Genomic DNA, 6,997 nt, shown 5'->3' on the forward strand with positions numbered 1-6,997 from the left:
GATTTATTTCAGCTTTTATTTCTTTCATCACATTCCCAGTGGGTCAGAAGCTTAAATGCACTCAATTAGTGTTTGGTAGAATTGCCTTTAAATTGTTTAAGTTGGGTCAAAAGTTTTGGGTAGCCTTCCACAAGTTTCCCACAACAAGTTGGGTGAATTTTGGCCCATTCCTCCTGACAGAGCTGATGTAAATGAGTCAGGTTTGTAGTCCTCCTTGCTCGCACACGTTTTTTAAGTTCTGCCCACAAATTGTCTATCGGATTGAGGTCAGGGCTTGTGATGGCCACTCCAATACCTTGACTTTGTTGTCCTTATGCCATTTTCCCACAACTTTGGAAGTATGCTTGGGGTCATTGTCCATTTGGAAGACCCATTTGCGACCAAGCTTTAACTTCCTGACTGATGTCTTGAGATGTTGCTTCAAAATATCCACATCATTTTCCATCCTCATGATTCTATCTATTTTGTGATGTGCACCAGTCCCTCCTGCAGCAAAGCACCCCCACAACATGATGCTGCCACCCCTGTGCTTCACGGTTGGGATGGTGTTCTTTGGCTTGCAAGCCTCTCCCTTTTTCCTCCAAACATAAGGAAGGTCATTATGGCCAAACAGTTCTATTTTTGTTTCATCAGACCAGAGGACATTTCTACAAAAAGTACGATCTTTGTCCCTATGTGCAGATGCAAACCGTAGTCTGGCTTTTTTATGGCGGTTTTGGAGCAGTGGCTTCTTCCTTGCTGAGCGGCCTTTCAGGTTATGTTGATATAGGACTCGTTTTACTGTGGATATAGATACTTTTGTACCTGTTTCCTCCAGCATGTTCACAAGGTCCTTTGCTGTTGTTCTGGGATTGATTTGCACTTTTCACACCAAAGTGCGTTCATCTCTAGGAGACAGAACGCATCTCCTCCTTGAGCGGTATGATGGCTGCATGGTCCCCTGGTGTTTATACATGGGTACTATTGTTTCTACAGATGAACGTGGTACCTTCAGGCATTTGGAAATTGCTCCCAAGGATGAAACAGACTTGTGGAGATCTACAATTCTTTTCTGAGGTCTTGGCTGATATTTTTTGATTTTCCCATTCTATCAAACAAAGAGGCACTGAGTTTGAAGGTAGGCCTTGAAATACATCCACAGGTAAACCTCCAATTGACTCAAATGATGTCAATTAGCCTATCAGAAGCTTCTAAAGCCATGACATTTTCTGGAATTTTCCAAACTGTTTAAAGGCACAGTCAACTTAGTGTATGTAAACTTCTGACCCACTGGAATTGTGATACAGTGAATTATAAGTGAAATAATCTGTCTGTAAACAATTGTTGGAAAAATGACTTGTGTCATGCACAAAGTAGATGTCCTAATAGACTTGCCAAAACTATAGTTTGTTAACAAGAAATTTGTGGAGTGGTTGAAAAAACAAGTTTTATTGACTCCAAACTAAGTGTATATAAACTTCCGACTTCAACTGTATATATACGTATATTTTAAAAGGTGCTTGTATTGTATTTTTTGGTGTCTTTTCGCTCGTAACTTTAAATGCAACGAATTGCCTATCAAACTACATACTTTGTCATTAACTCATTAATCTTGAAAGAAGTCCCCTCTCATTGGCTTAAATTTTAGTTAATGAGGGATACAAAGTATATTGAAAACATGTGCTTCCTTAGTTAATTAAGCAATTAACATCCCATCATGCTTAGGGTCATGTAAAAAAAAAAGCCCAGTTGCCCATTATTTTGGCTACCATGGATAGAAGAAGAAATCTCAGGGACTTTGAAAGAGGGGTCTCAAAGGAGTATAGGGTTTTAAAGGATGTGTGTGTGTGTGTGTGTCTCTCTCTCTCTCTGTGTGTGTGTGTCTCTGTGTGTGTGTAAATCATCAGATCTCAACCCAACCCAACTCAACCCAATTGAACAAATTCTGGAGCGACGCCTGAGACAGCATTTTCCACCAACATCACCAAAACACTAAATTATGGAATTTCTCGGGGAACAATGATGTCGCATCCCTCCGAAAGAGTTCCAGACACTTGTAGAATCTATGCCAAGGTACATTGAAGCTGTTCTGGCGGCTCGTGGCGGCCCAACAACCCTATTAAGACAGTACGTTGGGGTTTCCTTTATTTTGTGGCAACCTGTATGTCAATTATGTTATGTTTTTAATGCTCGAGTTTGAATTCAGCCTTTTAATAATTGTAAAAAAAAACATGTACAGCCTCACTTCGACACGATATCAGTTACAGTAGTATAACTTTGTTATAAAACGTATAATGCCTTTTTCCCCCTGGCTGTCTCCCAACTATGCAATATGTCCCAACGGGTTCTCATTCCTGATGCTCATAAAAACTTGGAATTCAAGTGGTGATGCAAAGGATACTGTCTGGTCTTGAAAAGCCTCTGCGGGCGTTTTTAGGACGCCGTTTTTGGGAGTCTTCCCATGTAAGAGGGTGTATGTAGCGTGCCTACCTCTCTATGCGGCAGGTGAGGCATACCTGCACGGTGTGTGAAAACATGTATGCAGGATTTCAGCTTAAATCGACCATAAGCTATCTGTGTAGCCGGCGCTTCGCTAGCAAATCAATCATACTGTAAAGATTGCCTCCGGGGTCATATACTATTTCTCTCATATTGGAAGGTTGAATGCCACATCACTAGTTAGCATACATGTGCTCTTTAATACAGAATCTAGATTGCATATGTCCTGTCATTACTGGGAAATGTTTTCATTTGTTCTCATTATTACATGTAAATTGCTGAAGTTGATGTTAATGTGTGACCTTTATTTAACTAGGAAATTCAGTTAAGAACCAATTCTTATTTACAATGACGGACTACCGTCTTGATGTAGGTTAGCCCTTGTTGGGCCGGTGTGGGCTTGGTGTAGTCAAGCCCTTGTTGGGCCGGTGTGGGCTTGGTGTAGGCAAGCCCTTGTTGGGCCGGTGTGGGCTTGATGTAGGTTAGCCCTTGTTGGGCCGGTGTGGGCTCGATGTAGGTTAGCCCTTGTTGGGCTGGTGTGGGCTTGATGTAGGCTAGCCCACGTTGGGCCCGGTGTGGACTTGGTGTAGATTAGCCCTTCTTGGACCGGTGTGGGCTTGATGTAGATTAGCCCTTGTTGGGCTGGTGTGGGCTTGATGTAGGCTAGCCTTTGTTGGGCCGGTGTGGGCTTGGTGTAGGTTAGCCCTTGTTGGGCCGGTGTGGACTTGATGTAGGTTAGCCCTTGTTGGACCGGTGTGGACTTGGTGTAGGCTAGCCCACGTTGGGCCAGTGTGGACTTGATGTAGGTTAGCCCTTGTTGGGCCGGTGTGGACTTGATGTAGGTTAGCCCTTGTTGGGCTGGTGTGGGCTTGATGTAGGCTAGCCTTTGTTGGGCCGGTGTGGGCTTGGTGTAGGTTAGCCCTTGTTGGGCCGGTGTGGACTTGATGTAGGTTAGCCCTTGTTGGACCGGTGTGGACTTGGTGTAGGCTAGCCCACGTTGGGCCAGTGTGGACTTGATGTAGGTTAGCCCTTGTTGTGCCGGTGTGGACTTGATGTAGGTTAGCCCTTGTTGGACCGGTGTGGGCTCGATGTAGGTTAGCCCTTGTTGGGCCGGTGTGGACTTGATGTAGGTTAGCACTTGTTGGGCCAGTGTGGACTTGATGTAGGTTAGCCCTTGTTGGACCGGTGTGGACTTGGTGTAGGCTAGCCCACGTTGGGCCAGTGTGGACTTGATGTAGGTTAGCCCTTGTTGGACCGGTGTGGGCTCGATGTAGGTTAGCACTTGTTGGGCCAGTGTGGACTTGATGTAGGTTAGCCCTTGTTGGACCGGTGTGGACTTGGTGTAGGCTAGCCCACGTTGGGCCAGTGTGGACTTGATGTAGGTTAGCCCTTGTTGGACCGATGTGGGCTCGATGTAGGTTAGCACTTGTTGGGCCGGTGTGGACTTGATGTAGGTTAGCCCTTGTTGGACCGGTGTGGGCTCGATGTAGGTTAGCCCTTGTTGGGCCGGTGTGGACTTGATGTAGGTTAGCCCTCGTTGGGCCAGTGTGGACTTGATGTAGGTTAGCCCACGTTGGGCCAATGTGGACTTGATGTAGGTTAGCCCACGTTGGGCCAGTGTGGACTTGATGTAGGTTAGCCCACGTTGGGCCAGTGTGGACTTGATGTAGGTTAGCCCACGTTGGGCCAGTGTGGACTTGATGTAGGTTAGCACTTGTTGGGCCGGTGTGGACTTGATGTAGGTTAGCCCTTGTTGGACCGGTGTGGACTTGATGTAGGTTAGCCCTTGTTGGGCCGGTGTGGACTTGATGTAGGTTAGCCCTTGTTGGGCCGGTGTGGACTTGATGTAGGTTAGCCCTTGTTGGACCGGTGTGGGCTCGATGTTGGTTAGCCCTTGTTGGACCGGTGTGGACTTGATGTAGGTTAGCCCTTCTTGGACCGGTGTGGACTTGGTGTAGGTTAGCCCACGTTGGGCCAGTGTGGACTTGATGTAGGTTAGCCCTTGTTGGACCGGTGTGGGCTCGATGTAGGTTAGCCCTTGTTGGACCGGTGTGGGCTCGATGTAGGTTAGCCCTTGTTGGACCGGTGTGGACTTGATGTAGGTTAGCCCTTGTTGGACCGGTGTGGATTTGGTGTAGGTTAGCCCTTGTTGGACCGGTGTGGACTTGGTGTAGGTTAGCCCTTGTTGGGCCGGTGTGGGCTCGATGTAGGTTAGCCCTTGTTGGGCCGGTGTGGACTTGGTGTAGGTTAGCCCTTGTTGGACCGGTGTGGACTTGGTGTAGGTTAGCCCACGTTGGGCCAGTGTGGACTTGATGTAGGTTAGCCCTTGTTGGACCGGTGTGGGCTCGATGTAGGTTAGCCCTTGTTGGGCCGGTGTGGACTTGATGTAGGTTAGCCCTTGTTGGGCCGGTGTGGACTTGGTGTAGGTTAGCCCTTGTTGGACCGGTGTGGACTTGGTGTAGGTTAGCCCTTGTTGGACCGGTGTGGACTTGGTGTAGGTTAGCCCACGTTGGGCCAGTGTGGACTTGATGTAGGTTAGCCCTTGTTGGACCGGTATGGGCTCGATGTAGGTTAGCCCTTGTTGGGCCGGTGTGGACTTGATGTAGGTTAGCCCTTGTTGGGCCGGTGTGGACTTGATGTAGGTTAGCCCTTGTTGGACCGGTGTGGGCTTGGTGTAGGTTAGCCCTTGTTGGGCCGGTGTGGGCTCGATGTAGGTTAGCCCTTGTTGGGCCGGTGTGGACTTGATGTAGGTTAGCCCTTGTTGGACCGGTGTGGGCTCGATGTTGGTTAGCACTTGTTGGACCGGTGTGGGCTCGATGTAGGTTAGCCCTTGTTGGGCCGGTGTGGACTTGATGTAGGTTAGCCCTTGTTGGGCCGGTGTGGACTTGATGTAGGTTAGCCCTTGTTGGACCGGTGTGGGCTCGATGTAGGTTAGCACTTGTTGGGCCAGTGTGGAATGGAATGGAATGTTTGTATACTACAAAATAAAAAAACAATTTAATCAATTTTTAGAATAAGGCTGTAACGTAATAAAATGTGGAAAAAGTCAAGGGGTCTGAATACTTTCTGAAGGTGCTGTATATCCATTGTTCAGCTGGAATGGAACTTTCAGATCCTGTATAGTTGACTGTGATAAGTGGCTGTCTCACCCAGCTATCTTAAGATGAATGCACTAACTGTTAAGTCTCTGGATAAGAGCATCTGCTAAATGACTAACATGTCAAATATAAACACAGATCTAATATTACTGTATTGATTAAAAAAATAAAAATAAAAGTTTTTTAAATATTGGTGTCACAGATGTGTTATTTGTAAAGTTATGTATTAAACATTTGTGTAAAATCTAGCTGTACTACTTATTTCTCTGAGAGTGAAGCAGATACTGTATATAGCGTTTTAATAAAAAACAAGATTATTTGTCCCACCGAAATGAAACCATCAAGTGGTAAATTTCAAACCACTACATGTTTGTCATTGATCAACTCCATGCCATGATTAGATAGTGAAAAGACACCCCAATCCTTTTCATAAGTTCTTTAAACAATAAAAGCCTATTTACAAATGTTTTTGAAAAAGGTTTTGGAAAGAAATGAAACTATATAATTTTGGTTCAGTAATTATCAGTTTTGAGCAGTTTCATTAAAGCTGGACTCCTTTGGGGTGAAACGGCCACATCTGTTTACGATGTTACAACAACAAAGAAGCTACTTCAAACAATGGACGCTGTTTCCCCCCCCCCCCCCCCTCGGACATCATTGCACGTGTGATAGAAGAGCATAATATGTACTGCAATTTTGTAAGTACTGGTCGGCCTCTTTTTTTTTTTAACCACGGTTGTAGGACGACCAGTGGTGTTTTTTTTTCTGGCAGATTCCATTTTAAGTCATAGTTAAATGTCGAGTCACAAATGTTAAGAGTTGTGAAAATGTTCCATATACTTGTGAAAATGGCATCAAAGGTATAGAAAAAGAATAATTGATTAAAAAAAAAGAAAAACAGGAACGCATTTTATGGGCTCTATTTTAGCCAAACTAAATGCAATAGTAAATCTGTGCTAGAAATATTTTTGCTAATACAACAGCTGTCACACCCTGACCATAGTTTGCTTTGTATGTTTCTATGTTTTGTTTGGTCAGGGTGTGATCTGAGTGGGCATTCTATGTTGTGTGTCTAGTTTGTCTGTGTTTGGGCCTGATATGGTTCTCAATCAGAGGCAGGTGTTAGTCATTGTCTCTGATTTGGGAACCATATTTACGTAGCCTGTTTGGTGTTGGGGTTTGTGGGTGATTGTTCCTGTCTCTGTGTTTGCACCAGATAGGGCTGTCTTGGTTTTTCACATTTCTTGCTTTTGTTAGTCTACTCATGTATAGTTTCTTTATTAAAGAACCATGAATAATAACCACGCTGCGTTTTGGTCCGCCTCTCCTTCGACACAAGAAAACCGTTACAATAGGCCAACTTCTTGCACATTGTTGTGATGAACAGGTGGCCTTAGAATAAGGCTGTCACTTGGTTAAAA

Source organism: Oncorhynchus clarkii, chromosome 20 (genome assembly GCF_045791955.1).
Source record: "Oncorhynchus clarkii lewisi isolate Uvic-CL-2024 chromosome 20, UVic_Ocla_1.0, whole genome shotgun sequence".
NCBI classification, from domain to species: domain Eukaryota; kingdom Metazoa; phylum Chordata; class Actinopteri; order Salmoniformes; family Salmonidae; genus Oncorhynchus; species Oncorhynchus clarkii.